The sequence below is a fragment of the Heterocephalus glaber genome, unplaced genomic scaffold, assembly GCF_053883595.1.
Source record: "Heterocephalus glaber isolate CG9 unplaced genomic scaffold, H.glaber_assembly_v1.0 deba00001185, whole genome shotgun sequence".
Lineage (NCBI taxonomy): Eukaryota > Metazoa > Chordata > Mammalia > Rodentia > Bathyergidae > Heterocephalus > Heterocephalus glaber.
The window spans coordinates 58,942-77,900 of NW_028258208.1; the positions used below are offsets into that span (position 1 = coordinate 58,942).

Below are 18,959 nucleotides of genomic sequence, written 5' to 3' on the forward strand. Positions count from 1 at the left end.
ACTGGATGTTGCATGCGATAGTAAGGGAACAGCAAAGTTTAATTAGGTGACAGTATGCTCAGAGTGAGCCAGCTCATGTCAGCAAAGGGAAAATGACACAAGTACCAAGGACCCTGGGTTTAGGAATTTAAATGTTGCACCATATCTAAGGCCCTTCCCATTGGGTCTTCCAGGGCATGATTGACAATGTGATTGACAGGGCACTGAGTCACGTCAGCTGTGTGTATGACATGCAGCCCACATGTGTGGACCTTCAAGGAGCTCTGGGTGAAGAAAGGTTACCATAGGTCATGCAGGAGTATCTGGTACACATGCATTCTGGTTTGGGATGTTGGAATTTTCTAGGGCAGGCTCAGAGCTCCTTGTTTTACTAATCTCCTCCTTTTAACTAGTAAGCCTTAGGACAAAGGCTGGAGTTTTTTCATGGGCTGTTGCCCAGTCTCAGAGGAGTGGAGGAGAGTGGTCCAGAAGCAAGTGGAGAGGAACAGCCCTGTGACCTCAACTATACTGCCCGTATTATTTTCCCAAGTTCAGTTAAAGTGCATGGTCTCTTACAGGCTGACACACTGCTTGGCCCAATTGATGAAGAATTAATGGGCTATTTATTATAATACTGTTGTTTAATATATCACACATGATAATGATAGCCTTGCGGGTCATGGCCAAACTCAGAACCCAGTAGATTTGCAATGTATATGTAGTTTAAGATATTTCTCTTCCCATTTCAGTTCCTATCTAACTAAAATTCCTCTTCATCTTGTGTACTTTACAGCTAAAATTAAAAGCATGACATTGGGATAGAAATGGGTCAAAATTTACAAAGTATTCTTCTGTTTAAATTATCAGGAGATTGTGTTGACATGCTTAAACACTGCGGAATATTCAGTATGTACTAAAATGGATTTGTTTAGTCATTTACATTATCATGTACTTATGTGACATGGATATTACTTTAGGAGGCTTAATATAAAAGAATAAAAGTCAATGTTATGTTAAAAATAATTTATAAATTATTCTTATTACTGTCAAAATTTAATTTAATAAAATAAACATAATTTTTAAAATCCCCTTATTTCCAGGAGAATGCTAAATGTTATAACCTCAGAAAAGTTCCTAGGCTGAGACATTCAGGTTCAGGAATTGTGGGCTGGTTCTTCTTAGATATGTGCTTCTTAAAACTTGGGTCAGAAATTTCACTCAGTAGTTTTGCTGCCTGCTGGGAAACATTTATTTCACACATAGAAGTATGAGACAGGTCCCTTATCTCATCCCACACACAAAAATTAAATTAAGAACTTTATTTAAGATTTTGTGCCATGTAAGTCCTAGAAGAAACCATAGGGGGACTTTTCCCCAATGTTAAAATGGGCAGAAATCTCCTAGGTATGACTCTTAATATACAGACTATAAAAGCAAGTAAAACAAACAAAATGAATTTTCTATGAGATTGCATTAATCTAAAAGTGTTTCATAGGAAAGAAAAAAATTTCATAGAGAATGAGACAACTAACACATTGGGATAAAATATTTGGAAGCCATGTACTGGCATGTGACTCATACCTAAACTATATAAATAACTGAAACTATTCAATACGAAGCAAAGAAATAACCCAATAAAAGAATAGGCAAAATACATACATTGACATTTCTCAAAAGAAGACACAAATTAATCAGTAGATGTATGAAAAACATCATCCTCATTAGTCATCAGGAATGGAAAATCAAGCTACAAGGAGACATTACCTCACAATTGTTCCAATGTCTATTGCCAAAAAGATAAATGGTGGCTGTGTGTGAGACAGTGTAGAGTAAAATCACCATTCGATCCCCTTTGGTGGGTTTGCACATGAGCACAGCATGGAAAACAGTATGGAGATTTTCCAAAAATCAGAGTTGGCATAAGATAGAGAAATCCCATCCCTGAGTATGAACCCAAGGACCTGAAATCAATCTACTGAAGGACTCTACTGCTCTCTCCCCTTCATTGCAGTATTGTTCACATAGATTACATACAGCAGCAACCTAGGTTCCCTCATTGGATAAGAAGATGAAGAAACTGTGGCATATGCACACAGTGGAATATTATACAGTCTTAAAAATGGAAAAAGTAGTTTTATTTGCACCAATATAGCTGTATCTGGTCAATATTGTGCTGTAAAGGAAGCACAGAAAGACAAATACCCATGATCTAACTTACACGTGGAACCTACCAAAGTTGCATTCAGATCTAAAAACTGATTGCTACCAGATCCCTGCAGTGGATGTTGGATGGGTAGTGGGTAAATATAGATCAAAATGCACAAAATTTTAATTAAATAGGAAGGTCAAGCTTTACAGATCAGTTGCACTGAATAGTGACTATAATAGAAATGCATGAAATATTTTTCACCTGCTGATGAAAGTATATTTTCAATGTTTCACACCCAGATGTGGTAAGTGTACTGGGGATATATTAATTAGCCTCATTGAAACACTGAATTTTGTGAACATATCATGCTGTTTCCCACAAATATTTGCAGTGGTTACTTTTCAATGAATGAATAGATATAATTTCCAAAGAAAAAACTGCAAAAGTAAAAAATTTCCAAAGACAGCAGCCCAGATTTCATTATTGAAAAAGTCTAACTCATAAAGGTAGATTCATTGGAAATGCACAAGTGGAAATATCAATATGGAGTCAGATAGAAAGACAAAATGAGGAACTAGGTTGAAATAATTTTATAAACTAACCCTGAAAATTAGAAACCAAGCTACTTGTGGATGAAAGTATGTGGAGGAAGTCTATGTAACAATTTATACAGATATGGAGATAGAGCAAAAGAAATTCATTCAAAATATTTGAGAAATGTTAACATCCTACCTTTGTAAATGTTATCCAAACCTAAATTACAGAGTATTTTTATCTTAAAAATACATTCTAAAGTGACGTGGATGCAGATATATTTTGTTAAATATGAGGATAGGTTAGTTGCCTTGATTGGAGCAAATATTTCACAACAGTTACAGAGATCAAATCAAGTTCTGTGTCTTACCTTCACACAAATTTTAACTTTTAACAGATGTAGCCCCCTCAGGGATGAAATATTGAAAGTTGACGTACCTCAGGCACCAGAGAAGGGTGAGTCATGTCAAGATATTCACCAGGACATGAGCACTGGAGGACAGGAGGTCCATGGGGCCAAACAACACTTACTCCCACCAGGAGCAATAAGTACCGAGATGCAGGGAGCCTGATGCCCCTGTTGTTCTTGGGCTGGACTGGGGCTAAATGGGCACCAGTGCCTCCTTGCTGAGGTTTTCCCAGACAGGGCTTCTAGATGAAAAATGAGGAGAATTTGGGATTAAGTTCTCAGATACAATATGGCCAATATGTATTTTAAACACCAGTTTGCAGATTCAGCTATTGAAAGTCAGAGGAACCAAACACTTCTCATTTGGAGTGAAGTCATTTTTATGTGATATTTTGTGTGCTATTGGATGAAAAAGGTGTACCACATATGGCAATCTTTGTCTGCTGTTCTCCAGAGAAATCCTAGGAGAGGTTATCATTCCATCAGTCTCCATGCCACCACCTGATTCATTTTCCTCATTGATCACCAAATTTGAATGGATCAAGGCTGGCCTAGATGTTTTCATCTGGATTACACACAGAAACAAAACACTTCCCAATTACAGTTTTTTGGAAGGCCAATTATTTGTGTGTCTTGATTTTGCATTGAGTGAGCAAAAGGGTTTTAGCAGATGCAGCAGAAGGGGTGGGTGGGAGTCTCAGTTTCCAAAGACCCACTGTGTTCTTAGTTCTTAGTTTTCCCCTTTTAATCACCGTGTGACTCAACTCAGCCTGAGTTGAAAAGCAAGTGAAAAGAGCACAGTGCAGACAGCAGAGTCTTCTTACAGGACCATTCAGTGCACTTCTCCACTTTGGTCAAATCCAGCACCTGAGGTTCTCTCAACAACACAGGTGTCTGTTAAGGTGGAACATATAAAGCATGCCCTGTTCCTTATAGTTCCTGTTTTTTTTCTAGCTCAAAATTATTCCAAATATTTTCAAAACATTTTTGCAATGTGAAGCAAGCTTCCAGTTTTAGTAATGAGGAATAAAATGTATGACATATACAATAAGCTCAGCAAGAACATGAAGATGTAGATTTGTACTTCACCAAAAAAGGTGTACACAACAAAATAATGTATAAGCAACTGAAAACAGATGATTAACAGGTGTAGAATTCAATGTATGAAAGAACATCAAATATCAATAAAACTGTTTGCATCTGATGGACTAATATTTAAGTTTTAGTAATAAAAACCGTTTTCTGCAACTCAGATAATGTTGAACATTCTTCACAGGGCAGCATTGATCTCCCTATTGTGTAGACAGTAGATGATGGGGTTTCTTGAATAGAGGCAGAATGGTGTAGAACATGGAAGTCAGCAGATTCTCAAGGGATAGTTTGCTTGGAATGGGACCTAATGCAGCCATTAACCCAGAAATGAGAAACAAAAACAGAATGACCAGCTGTGGGTTACAGGTGGATATGGCTTTGTTATGACGTTTCCCTGAATGAGTCTTAAGCACAGTTGAAACTATATTAACATATGAGAAAAACACGAAGGCAAATCATACCAAAACAATGCAAAAACTTAAAGCCAGCATTGTAAATTCAGAGTACTGTATATGTGAAGATGAAATCCTCAGAATTTGAGGAATATCACAGAAATATTGTGGGATCACATTCATCTTGGTGAAGGGATGTCTGAACAGAGAGCTTGTGTGGATAGCAGAGTAGACCAGACCAGAGGCCCAGGAGCCAGCTGTGGCCTGGAAGCAGAGACTTGGGGAGATGATGAGCCCATAGCGAAGAGGGTGTCAAATTGCCATGTAGCAGTCATAGGACGTGACCACTAGGAAGGCAATCTCTGCTGATGCAAACAGTGCATATAGGAAAATCTGTGCAGCACACTCTGCCAGGTATATGGTCTTACTAACTTTCATGGAATTCACTACAGCTTTGGGAAAACAACTGAGATGCTGCAGAGGTCCAGGACGGCCACATTGTTTATTTAAAAAAGTACATGGGAGAGTGCAAACATGTGTCTGTTGTGATGACAGGACAATCACAAGATTCCCTGTTAGTGGTCCCAGATAAATCACTAAGAACAATACACCTTGCAGAATCTGGAGCTCCTGGGAGGTTGTGATATCCACAAGGAGGAATTCTATGAAGATGGTGAGGTTGTCCATGTCTGCTCACCTGCCATGATCTCTGCAGAGTTAGAGGTTAAAGTGAACAGAGGATCCTCCAAGAAGAATACAGAGCACCTGGTAAAAGTACAGAGTGGTTTCTACCCAGGAACATCAGGGTATAGTTAATGGATAAAATAAAATACACTGAATGTACATATTTCTATTTTGCTTTCTTCTCCCAAATGCTGATATCCTTTTACTTTTTATATTCATAGGATGACAGGATCAAGCAATACAGTATTTAAAATGTAATTACTTCCCACAATCATCCATTTATTGGCTACTTTTAAAAGTGTGCTTTCTAGTTCTACATGGACACCTAATTATTTTCTCCTTCATATCAGTTTTCTAATTTTTTAGTTTTGTTTTCTGTGTTCATGCTTGTGAATTTGTTATGGCAGATAGCTTTATCACTAGTATCAAGCTTTCTGTAGGAAATGTCTATTTCTCAGAGAGGTTATTTGGGCACATGTGATTCTTGGCCTTTGTGTCTGTCTCAAGCTCCTACCTTCCCAATTTTTTAAGGATCAGAAGTTGCTATTTATTTGGCTCAGCACCCAGTCCTTAGATACTGGGCCATGGTGGTGGTTATGGCCCCAGACAATCTCAGTGTTGTGACACAGGAGAGAACAACTCATTACAACAGGTAGCACATCCTAGTGAACACAGTACAATTAGCAGTATTGGTACCATCAAGCACAGCTTAGAAACTGAAAAACTCTGGTAACTCTTAACTTGGTAACTTTAATCACAGGAGCAAGATGTACAGTTATATAACACAACCCAGCATAAACCAGGAGTTTGTATGCAATGAGTTTCCTGTTAGTGGGGTGAGTTTACCCACCAGGGGAGAAATTTAAGAAGAATAGGGGCAAAACAGAGAGGTAGGTGAACAGATATGTAGTAGAGGCAAGACTGGAGGACAGTAGATAATCAGCCAAGGTTTGGGAAACTGGAGAAGAGGGCAGGAGAGAAAGTGTGAAGGATAAAACAAAAGAATATCAATGTTAACCAGAAAGATGAAAAAGGATTTACATTCACATGAAAATACAGTAAACTACAGAGAGATATTTGAGGAAAGAAAGAGGATAAGCAGAAGAAAGTAAACATAACTGTAGAAGATGCAAAACAAAGAATGAAGAAACAAAACCAACAAAGAAAGAAATATAATTAAAAAGACAATGTAAAATTCCTCGAGAGTCCAGAGTCCTGTGGTAGTGTCCAAGGCAGGTAGTGTCCCAGAACCAGGCTGTGATTCCTACCCATTCTGGTAGAGTTTGATCTTTTGGTGGCTGGGCTGCTCTAAGCCAGCAGCATTGGGTGTCCCTCTATTGCCCACCCAAGCCTCCTCCCCACTGCTGTGGTGCCCAGGCCTGCTCTCTATCCCAGGTACAGTTGGCCTCAGTGGGTCACATGGTCTTTGCACAGCCTCCTGTTTCACCCCCACCGGGACTTCTCTATCCTGTCCTGACCTGCTTAGTGGGGACTGTGCTGCTGGACCTGGGATCTCCTCTCCAGGGGGTGAATTGCCCTTGTTAAAATCCCTCATGCTTCTGTGTCTTTCTCTCAAGCTGTTGGTCACAATTCATATTTTTCAGGTGCACTGAGGTCCTGACATTGAAGAAAATGACTGAAAAAGTAAAGAAAACAAGCTCATGGGCTGGACACCCTGGCTCTGTGTTTGCCAGAGACAGCAGCAGTGTCCTTTGTGAGGAGGAGGCTGAAGGGACCAGAGGCTTCTCTTCCAAATCTAGCCTGTGTGGCTTGAGTGAGCTGCTCCTTTTCAGCACATCAGTTCCTGGGGCACTTTCCCATGTGACCATTCGCTGACAGCCCTGTGGGCTGGTGCACTGTTTTATCAAGTCCGACGCTGTGTTTGATTTGATCTACTGGTCTCTTATTTAAGATTGGTTTGGGCATCATGATGTTTGTCCTTCCCTTTCTTCCAGTTACCTGTGCTTTAGAAGATTTTTCTCTGAGTAGCCCAACATGGCTCCTCTTCCTTTCAGAAGTTTGACATGTAGACTCTGCCTCAGTTTTCTGTGGCTCTCTGGGTCATTGTCTCTGAGAGCTTCTAGAATGGGACTGGATTTGGGAATCCCACCTCTGCTCCACATTCTCTAGGTCCTGGGGTGGAAAATGACTGTGATGCGGTCCATCTATGGCTGATGATCTCCTCGGTTTTCCCTAACAGATCTAATGTGTAAACTTGAGCTGTCTTTGACAATGCCATTGATCTAAATGACACCAGGCTGGTCAGGCCGCCCCATTTTCTCATTTTAAGAGCTCTTCCATACCTGTGTGTGAGCCCTTCCTCCCCTTCACCATCATCTATGAAAGATGTTATTTCATGTGGGAGTAAAATTCTATTTTCCTACTGGCTATTTATGGCCAAATCCCTTCTTGTACCTGCTTGTCAGTGTATTTTGTATTAAATCAAATGAACAAAAATAATTGCTTGAAGTCCTCCAAAATGCACCCTTCTGCAGTGTGGAGTATAATCTGTGATTGGTGCTGATGCTCTCTGCAGACCCATGCTCCACTTGCTTTCATGGCTTGTTCCAAAATCTCCTTCTACAATCATTATTGGAATTTATTTACCTGTGCTCATGTTAATGCATTCAAAATCATAAGCAATCTGCTCAGAGATTATTTTTCACTACTAAATTTAGTTACATTAAAAGTTTCCTAAGTAGTTTTAAATTTTATTGATGAAAAATAAAATTGATATATTATAATGTAGAAAATGCTAGCATCTACATATTTGTTAATATTTTATATGTAATTAATTTACAGTTACACAAACATTTACAATGTTTCTGCCTTTGATGTGGATAATAATGATGATTTCATACATTTATTTGGATCTCCAGCTTTTTAAAATATATTTTGTATGAATGGAGTTTCTATTAGCCTTACTTTGCTAAATGAAGAGAAAATCCTTTGAGCTCAGAATATTACTATTAACAACAGTATTGACTGTTTAAATTGGTACTACTGACATCCTGTAGGTCACTGATGCAAACCACATCATGCCTATTTTAAATTTATTCTATCAAAATAGCAGAGATGGGACATAAAAAATCTGCTTCTCATCTTCATTTCTTCTTACGTTGTGCAATAATTGCTGAATTTATCTTACATTTATATTTTTCACCAGCATCAGGATCCAGGGCAGTAGAATAAATCCATGGACTTTTCTTTCTTCTGCATCTTCTTCCCACTCCTATTTTGAAATTATTTGGCTTAAAATTTAAAATGTGGACAACAACATGATTGCAGCTGCTAATTTCCCATGTATTATTAAGTGTGTCATATATAACAATGTATGCAAGGATCAGCATTACTTTTAATATCTCATAAAATTTATCTATTATCATAAACTTCCCATAATAACAATACTAGATAGCTCACATCTGTTGTTCTGCTAACTTACAGAGTATATTTTCCTATGTGCTTTGGTTTGCATGAAGTGCTCATTTTATCTCCTTGTAGATTTCTTAGTTGCTCTTTTAAGTAAACCTCAAGGAACTGTTTACTTCATGGGCCTGCTATTTATTTCCAAGGTGATTTGCAATAACTATGATATCTGCCTTCTGTCCTGACCCACATGATATGTGAAACACAGATCTTCAGAGAGCATCTAGGAACTAATTACCTAAAAAAAATTAAAATCTGGAACAATGTATCTATTCTGGAAGCACACATACATCATATGGGGTTCAAATAGTTACATGGATTTAAGATCTTAAAGTATTTCACAGGTGCTTGTATGCCATGTGTTCATTAGCAATGTTAATAGAAATACATATATTAATATCTACAAAATTACTTGAGCTCTGAAAGTGTAAACAAGGACTGAAATATAAAATAGATATTGTGAAATAGGAAGAAAGTGTTCAAATGGGAAAGGGAACTGGGGAAAGGGGGGAGAAAAAACTAGGAGAAAAGAAGAAAAAATGGAAACAAAACTATTGTAAATGAGAGGAAGAGGGGTTGAAGGGATGGTAAGGAAAGGGGGAGAAAAGAAGAATCAGGATATATCATGCAGGGATACAAAATCCCTATGATGGATGTGATCCTTATATACACCTAAAATGTACCAATAAATTTAATTAATTAAAAATTTACCTGAGTAGTGAAGTAATGAGTCTAAGTTCACTAACATGAATTTTGTGTCTGCACAATATTAAGAGATTTGATGGGATCCTTGCTCCTACTTCTTTCTTCAGTGAGTAAATGCAAAGTCAGTTCTTAGTGAGACCCCCAGTGTGGACAGTGTGTGCAACCCTGCTTCTGAAATACCTGTGAGTTTGCCAAGTCTTTACCAAGGGCACATGGGGGTCACATTCTAATGAGTTTTGGTGACCAAGTGATCCCAGCTCCAAGAAGCCTGTTTCCTTCAGCTTCTAATTGGCCAGGATTCTTGGCCACACCATTGAGACTAATTAAATTTCCAATATAATTACAAGAAGTAAATTTTGTGTGTGGCACTATATTAAAAATGGAAACATTGAAAAATTTCATACATCACTGGATAGCCAATTATATCACAAATTCACATATTATTACAGGAAATTACTTTTTATAATAAATAATAAAATGTTGGCATTGGCTAGTCAGTGTGCTATGATGAAAAAATGCCTTCTCTCTGTGAATTGGTATTTCTCAGAGGAAAAATAGATGTTAGAGAGTCATTCATGACCCCCCACCTCAGTCTAAAAAACTTTGAATCAGAGCATAACAAATTCACTAACAGGTCTTCAGTTTTCATATATCAATTATTTTTTAAGAAATGATATGTTGTTTGTGTTGGTAGGGAATAAATGAAGAATCCCAGCCAGTATGTGGATGTATAATTAAATTATCATTCCCCTCCCTCATCCTATGTCAGTGGAGGGTAGTATTTTTACTGTGGTGCAGACAAACCCATAAACTGCTACAGAATGAATGAAGAGATAGGGGTTGCATTGGCCTTCTATGCCTCCAGGTCCTCCTGGCTCCATCTCCAAGGCTCCATAGACTCTAACCTCCACACTGGCGACCATGCTGCCCACACCTGCCTTTGGGACACATGCATGTGAGCACTGCACAGCACACTCAGACTGCATCTGTACCAGCCCCACCAGGAGCAGGAGGGGTCAGCACAGAAAAGCCCCTAGAGAAGGCTCCTAGGAGAAGTTCCAAATTTGGGGTACTGAACTTGTGAAAGTGTTTTCAGGCCACCATCAAATGCAAGGGAATTCTGGGCACATTCCTTTTCATTTGAATTAGCTTTCATAAAAGTAATAATTACTCTTAGACCATGTATATATTCTGAGTTCTAATTGTGTGTGTGTGTGTGTAGTCACAAATTCTGTTTAAACATTAAATATTTAAAACTGTATGTTTTGATAACCAGAGTCAAATATTTGAAGATTGCCAGGGACACATTCTATGGGAAACTGGGTATGAGACCAAAGCCTGGGCGGAAATTTCCTTAGGATGACCAATGGGAGCATAGCAATGCATCCCCCACCTCAGGCCATTCACTCTCATGCCAGCATCGACCGGTTTCATGACAGAAACAACTGTAGCTAAAGTCTGATTAAAAGAAAATACACATTAGGGTATAGTCCACAAATTATGAGAACCTGATGAACTTTCCCTCAGCCCTGGATCACATGCTTGCTTGCTCTTCTTTGTGAGAATCTAATAAAAGTGAGGAATATTATTAGTTTGGAGCTTCTTGCACACTAGAGTCAAGAGTCACCTGGACCTCCTCTTTCAAATTATCTTTGTGTCTTTAGTATTTTGTTCTCCTTGCTTTCCTGGTTGTGGACAACTTTGTAGGCTGGTTACTGGAGCATTCAAAACTATTTTAGTTCTGGATTATTATTTATTTTGTCATCATTAATTTATTGGTAATATTTACTCTCTTCTTTCTCTTATTTATGTTTGTGATGGGATTCATGGGTGCAGAGAGCACTCCTCATCTAAATGTCACCAAAAAGCATGCTGTTCAGTCTTTTGGTTACAATCTCCACTCTACATGTATCCAAATGGAACAGGAAAATGCATTTCAGGTTAATGAGATACTAGCAGGTGTGATGTGTATATACTCCCATGTGTGATCATAAGAAAGGAAAGTGGTCCATTTCTACATTCCTCTTCACAGCAATAAAAGTGAATCTCACTTTGAATTTTTGTATTTTCATCAACAGAATATTCAAAATCAATAATTGAAAAGGTGTCAGAACAATGTTGGAGAAAATTCTTGGATACTGGGAGATAGGCACCATCCTTAGTAGACCTTAAAGGAATGACACATATGCCTAGAAACAAGACTACTACATTGATGATGTTTAACTTTTTTGTAATTCTCCTTTGTATATCTACTCGTGCAGTGAGATTTATACTTTCTCAGGCTGTCGTGATGGTAGATATCTTTTACTTTAGGTTTAGGATTCTTTCAAGCATGAACTCAGTACACATCAATTTATTTCCTTTTGCATATCATGGATGGTCTTTTTATCTCCTTTGATGTGCAATTAAAGTGTTCCTTGGTGTAGTAATCTTGGTTGACAATTGTTTTTCTTTCAGAAGTTGAAATACAACATCCCCTTTCCCCATGCAGTATAGGGTTCCTGCTAGTATACTTACAGTTAGCCAAATAAGGCTGCCCATAAGTACATCATATTTTCTTTTTAATATTTCAAAAGCTTTTATTAGTTCTACACTTTTAAGACTATAACACATCATGGTACACATCCTCTGTAGTCATGTTTATCAGTCATCTGTACCCAATCATCCACCAATTTCCAAAGATTAGGGAAGTTTTCTGCTCTCATTTAATCACTATGTTTTCTGCCCCATTTACCTTTACACTTCCCCTTCAGGGATTCTCATGTGCTGGATATTTGATCTTCCTTGGTGTCTTGACTATCTTGTATGCAATCTTCATTCTTTGTTGCCTTTTTTTTTGTCTACTCAGGCACTGTGCTCACAGGAAAGAGCAATGTACTCACTGTTGTAGACACTGGAAAAGTTGATCTCAGGAACTTCTTAAGCTGTGCACATCAGTGGCTCAATCTGATGTGTGGGTGTCTTGGTGTGTAGGTAGAGAGGAAAATCTTCCCTGTGCATTTCCTGTTGGTGCAACAGCTTGTCCTGCTCATCAGTGGCTCCAACACACTGCAGGACACCTCTAGAAACAACTTAGACTGTCAATCTCCAAGGGTCCTACCATCTGATCAGGAAACAGCCAGTCACCTGGGTAAAATCACAGGTGCTTTCAGTGATGCCCCAGAAGCACAGCATAAAAATCATAAGTGTATAACACTCAAAGTTGTAAGAAATATTTAGCCACATTCTGGATATTTGGGAACTGTAACAGTGTGTGTAAACAATTCCACAATGTCCAGTGTTTAAGAGACAGAAATATTCAGAACTATAAGAAAAAAATTAGAGGAGAATTTTTAAAGAACATTTAAAGAAAATTTTTAAAGAAAATTGCTGTAAATTTTTACAGCAATATATAACATTGGAAGGAAAGATAAAATTTTAGTGTTTTACTTAATCAAAACTATCTCATTAGATAAATGTAGACTGTTGTAAAAAATATTCCATATAACCACTACTTCAAACCATGTGGAACTTCAATATATTCAAATTTGACAGCTATTTCTTCAGTATTTCAAGATTTCACCTTTTAAGAATCAGGATAGACTAGACAAAGTTGTCCTGTTGGGAAATGAGTCTACATTTCAATGGGCAATTTACATAGTGAACAACCTACACCAGGGAACCTAACAAGGCTTCCATTGCTCATATCCATTTCCTTCTTGTGGAAGATCTTTTACCAGGAAGAGGAAACTGGGGTACAACATGGGCAAGAAACAGATTGTTGCAAGCTGCTGTTACCTGGTGGGTGTTACCTGGATAATAAGACCCTCCTTGCTGCCTGGGCAAGTCTTCTACTCAACCTCAGCTCCTGACCTCTGCACTCCACCAGAAGCCCATGTCCCTGTCTCTGTTCACTTCTGGGCAACCTTCAGCTGTCTGGCTCTCTGGAGTCTCATGCTGTATGAACATGTCTCCTGTGTTTAGACAGGTATTAAAACTTCATATTTTCCTTTGTTAATCTATTTTCAATTCATTTCATAAACTAAAATCATCAATCTTTCAGAATGAAAATGTAAACTCCTTACATTTTACAGCAATGTTAATGGAAGACATAGTAATAATATTAGAATTCAAAATGTTGCTTTTCTGTTCAACCAGCCAACCAGAATTGTAAACTCAGCCTCCACAAAAAATTAGAGACAAAGTTAAAGGGAAGGAAAACACTTTATTTGTATAAAGGAAAAAGAAGGGGGTGAGTAATAGCTACCATGATGAGGAAGAATCAGGGTAGGGAGCACCAGAAAGGTGGAGAGGCTGTGGACCTCTGTTCTGAACTCTATGTAGGAGGGGGGGATCAGACCATTCCCCCACCTAGACATTTGCATAACTGCATCAGCTTCCAGGCAACTCTTCCAAAGTCATTTCTTCTCCTGGTCTATGTATGGAGTTTTTCTGTCTGCTGCTTCATTTGTCCTTGACCTACCTTTCAGGACTTTATGTTTCCAGTGGTTCATGTGTTCACAAGGGAGTTGCTCACTCATGGTTAGCTTAGAGTTAGAAAGCAGGTGTGTGAATGTCTGTTGTACTCTATAAGTCTGACATGAATATCATGACTATAGAGTGGAATAGATGAGGACTCCATAGGAAAAAATATAGAGAGAGTGATATATATATATATATATATATATATATATATATATATATATATATATTGCCCTGGTTCTCAGGGGAATTTCTCTAGTAAAGTTCATCTTTATCTACTTCTAGTCAGGAATAGCTAGAAGACATAATGTTTCCCTTACTTTCTTGTCTATAGCCCCTACCTCTCATGTCAAAACAAAAAATTATATACCACAGAAAAATTCTGTAGGAGAGATACAAAGAAAAAAATAAACATAGATTTAGAGTTACATACTTAAGTCTAACAAGAATAATATCTACTTATGGATATACCTTTCTAACATCACCTGGTACTTATTTGGTGTCAGGAGAAAGTTTTTTTTCCCTAAGAATTCTTCCTAAGAACTAGTTCTAAACAGAATATTAAGCAATTCTGTTTTAATACTCCACTTACTGTTGTGAGCGCATTCTACTACACACAGCCCTCATGAGAGCCCTTTTCACCTCAATGTTCCTCAGGCTGTAGATGACAAGGTTGAGCTTTGGGCTGATTACCCCATAGAGCATGGAGATGAGTCTGTCCCTGGCAGGGTAGTGTCTGCTGGAGGAGGGCCAGATGTAGGTGAAGATGGCAGTGCCATAGAACAGACAGACCACCAGGAGGTGGGAGGCACAAGTAGAGAAGGCTTTGTGCTTCCCTTTTTCAGCTTGATCTTCAGGATGTTGGAGATGATGTAGACCTAGTAGATCAAAGTGGTCAAGAAGGAAATTAATCCACTGATTCCCTCTACCACTAAAACAAGTATTTCCATCACATAAGTAGATGAATAAGACAGGGCCACCATGGTGGGATATCACAATAGTACTGGTTGCCCAGATTGGACTTGCAGAAGGACAGGCTGAAGGTAGAGAGTGTGTAGATCACAGAATTCAAGAACCCAGCTGCCAAGTTTCCAGACAACAGCTGGGCACATTTAACCTTGGATATGATGACCAAGTAGCGAAGGGGGAAGCAGATGACCACATACCAGTCATAAGCCATGACAGCCATCAGGAAGACTTCAGTCTAGGGGCTAGAGATTTAGCTCAGTGGTTCAGGCACCTGCCTCACAAGTGTGAGGTCCCAAGTTCAATTCCCAGTTCCAAAAAAAAGGAAAGATTTCAGTCTCAACTAGGACCACCAGGAAATACAGCTTCAGAGCACATCCAACAAAGGAAATGCTGTGGTCCTCAGTCAACATGTTGTGCAGAATGTTGGGGACAGTTGTTGATGGGCAGAGTGTGTCTAAGAGGGACAAGTTTGCCAGAAAGTAGTATATGGCAGTGTGCAGCTTTGCCTCAGTCCTGATGGCCAGGAGAATGTCCCCATTTCCTACCAAGGTGATCTGGTAGATGATTGCAAAGGCCACAAGGAGAGGATAGTACACCTGGAGGAATCCAGAGAGCACTTTGAGGATGAACTGAGTCACTGTAGTGACATTGTGGATGTCCATCTCCTCTCCACTGGGGTCTTTCTGGAGGGAAGAAATCAGGGAACACAGGTTAGGGAGTCAGTCAATGTGCTTCTGAGAAATCCCTGGAAAACACCTCCAAATTTATTTAGAAATCTCAGTAACCTGAACTACTGTACTCACAGTATTTCTTGAAATAGTTACCCTCTGATGTTCATGGGGAGGGTGCCCTGTGATTACTATAGACATCCCTGACAATTCATCTCCTTTATTATGATTTTTAGCTTTCGACGTTGTTTGTGGTTGAACATTCAGTGAGATTTGATGATGGCTTTCTCACATCCTTGTGGGGACTTACTTCTTGTGTCTCATGTTACTTCACTGAGGAACTTTTATAAGCTCTTGCAATACTAACATCTTTGGAAGCTGAACCTGTCTATGATGTATTGGGCTTTGTCCTAGACGTGTTTCATACTATATATCAAATATTCATGTATCATATATTATGGTTATAGATTATATATGTGTGTATACTCTTTATACATAACTTTTAAAAATGTTAGGAGTCATATAAATAGTAACTCATAAATGAATAATGAGAGAAAGGATTGTATAAATGGTATGTTATCTGTTCAAAATATCTACTGAAAATACATAAGAATAGACTGCATTGTAAGTTCAAAATCATATTATTGAAATCTGAACATTACATTTGCCATAGCAGTCCATATAATCACAATGTTTAAGAAATTCATTGAAATTCTGAACATCAATACTCTGGAAATTGTTCTGTCGCTTTGAAATTTTTTTTCTTTCGATTTGCATGTATGTGATAGTGAATTCATAAATGAAAGTTGTCTTGAAAATAAAATGAAAAGGTAGACCCTTTCTAATATACTCCAGAGAAATCATACAATGTTTTGTTTGCACAGTGAAAATGTAAATGATATATATGATAGATGATTTATTTTCACCAATGACATGAAGTTCCTTTCTGCTTTCATTTTTTTCTTCTAAGATGTAAATAAGAATTGTCAAGAGTATGGGGCCGGTAGGGGTTACTCTTATCTCCTTAAGCAATACCAGGTTTGTGCCATAACTTGGAGAAAATCAACGTTTTTGGACAATCTCTTCAAATCATGAAATATATGAGAGGAAATGGTAATAATAATGACAAAGGGCTTGTGTATCATCCAGTTTTAAAGAAAGTTTAATGACTGGCAATTATTTGAACAAAAAGCAATTGTCATGTCAGTTGTTAGGTTTTCAATGTTCATGATTATAAAGAATTGTTAAATTTTTGTCTTCATCTCTCCATATAACTATTTTGAAAACAGAAGAGCAGATATGGATAAATATTACAAAAAGTAACTTTGTAATTATTAAATATTAATTTATATAATCAATATTTATCTTAATTTTTGCTCATATTTTAAAATGACTTTTTAAAATCAAAAATTATATGAGAGTAATAATCAAGTTAATATGCATAATATGTTGTTTCTCATTACATAATCACCAGGTAGACATCAAAAGTTGTAATAGATTTTGCCTAAATTTTGCAACTGATTAATCTTGCTCAATGAAACTTATTGCCTTGATCAATAGAAAGAAGAATTTTTAATATCATGGAGGAACATATTTATGTGAACAATCTCTTATACAAATTAACCTATATCTTATATATTTCTAGTCTAATTAGGAAAATAAAAGGGATATTTCACCAATAATGTGCTATGCAGGAAGAATATCTATAGCTTGCCTCTTTAATCTGAAAGACCAGTGGAGTAGTTTATTGACTAGGGATTCAGAAAAGTTCCTATGAAATGTCATCTTCCCACATGATTTGTATGGTTAGTGGAATCAATGCTTATTACAAGTACTCAAATATGTAGTGAGAATGAGCACAAAGAATGTGTGTCTAACATCAATTTCTATTGGAAATTGCCCAGAATTCGAGCACACTTATTAGCTATGATTTGCACACTTGCCTATAGTCTGTATTAAAAGTACTACCTTTCTTTTTAGAAAAGTTACATCAAGTTAACATTACTTCAAAAATAGCACTAACCCCCTGAGCAAAAAGGTCATAAATGGATATTAAAACCAAACAAAATTAAAATTGTTTTATATATTATCAAAATAAAGAATATATTACTTTGTACAAAAAGAGCTCACATTACCAAGAAAAGTTTTCAGCAAGAAGTACAGAACATTATGCATCCAATGGATAAAATAAAAAGCAAATACATCACTTATACTTGAAATTCACATCAGTTGTTTTTTGTTTTTTTGTACTGGGGATTGAACTTGTGTCCTTGTGCTTGTGCAGCAGGCCACAAAACAACTGAGCTAAATCTCCAGCCCCATCAGTTTATAACCTATAGTTTATATTATGCCTACCTCCCTAAGGAAATATTCTAAAAAGGACTCCACATGGAATATTCTCTTGCTAAGAAATCCGAATGAGGGACCACTGGTCAATAAATTTCAGGTAAGTTTAATCATCATTCTAAATCACAGGAGTGACATTTTTGTCGATTTTAATGATCTAGGGTAAGGTGAAAAGGAAGATTTTTTGTAGTAATTTCATGGGGAAGTAAGGATAGTGCTGCAGGCCTGGTGGAGCATCCATGTAAACTCAGCACTCCAGAGGCTGAGGCAGGAGGATGGCCATGAGTTTGAGGCCAGCCTGTGCTACATAGTGAGTTCAAGGCCAACTTGAGCTATGCAATGAGACACTTCTCCCAAAACCAAAATAGATAAATAAATAAATAAATAATATTTAATTGGTGTTATGCTAACTTTGCTGTGATTACAGTAATCAGTTTTTCAATATATGGTTATACCATTAAGTTTTTTATAAAACATTTTCGTGGGAAAACAACAAATATTAACTGAATTTTAATCATGATGGCATATTTTGCTTTGTGAAGACTATTTGTCATTCACATGAAGAAACAACATGACAAGAGTTTAGATTCAAAATGCATGGTAAAAAAACCCCATTGTACCTGTAACTCAATAGACAAGTGTACATTGATATATTGATTAAAAATACAAATAATCTTTGTGGATAGATGACAAATAGAGGGAGGGAGAGAGGGAGAGAGACCCAAACACTTGCAGTATGGTTAGGGAATATAAGGCCAAATGAGAGAGCTACAGTATTTAAATTTTTCAAGTTATGATGTTTCTAATTTTTCAAACTAAAATGGAAAATTTCAAACACGAACATAAAAAATAACAAAGAGATGAATAAATCTCAAACTTCACCCGGCATTCACATCCCTACTCAACTTTATGTTACTGTAGAAAGAGCAAGAGCTCAAATTCCTAACACACATTGTCGTTGGGAACATTTCAGCCACAGTCATGTGCTCAGGTGTGCCATGTGCTTCTTGTCAACAGAGCTCATGGGTGGGTGCGGGGCTGGGTGGCCTGAGTTCACTTTTCAGCAGCTCAAAAGGAAAAAATTCATGTTTGCTATTTTGGCATTTTTTACTCTGTCTTCAGGTTTTATATTACAGTCTTTGTAG

The 18,959-nt window shown here is 37.6% G+C and overlaps 1 pseudogene; it reads right to left on the minus strand.

Annotated features, from left to right (window-relative positions):
- Positions 1–14,419: 14,419 nt before the first annotated feature.
- Positions 14,420–15,563, minus strand: LOC106008713 (olfactory receptor 5V1-like; annotated as a pseudogene).
- Positions 15,564–18,959: the final 3,396 nt, after the last annotated feature.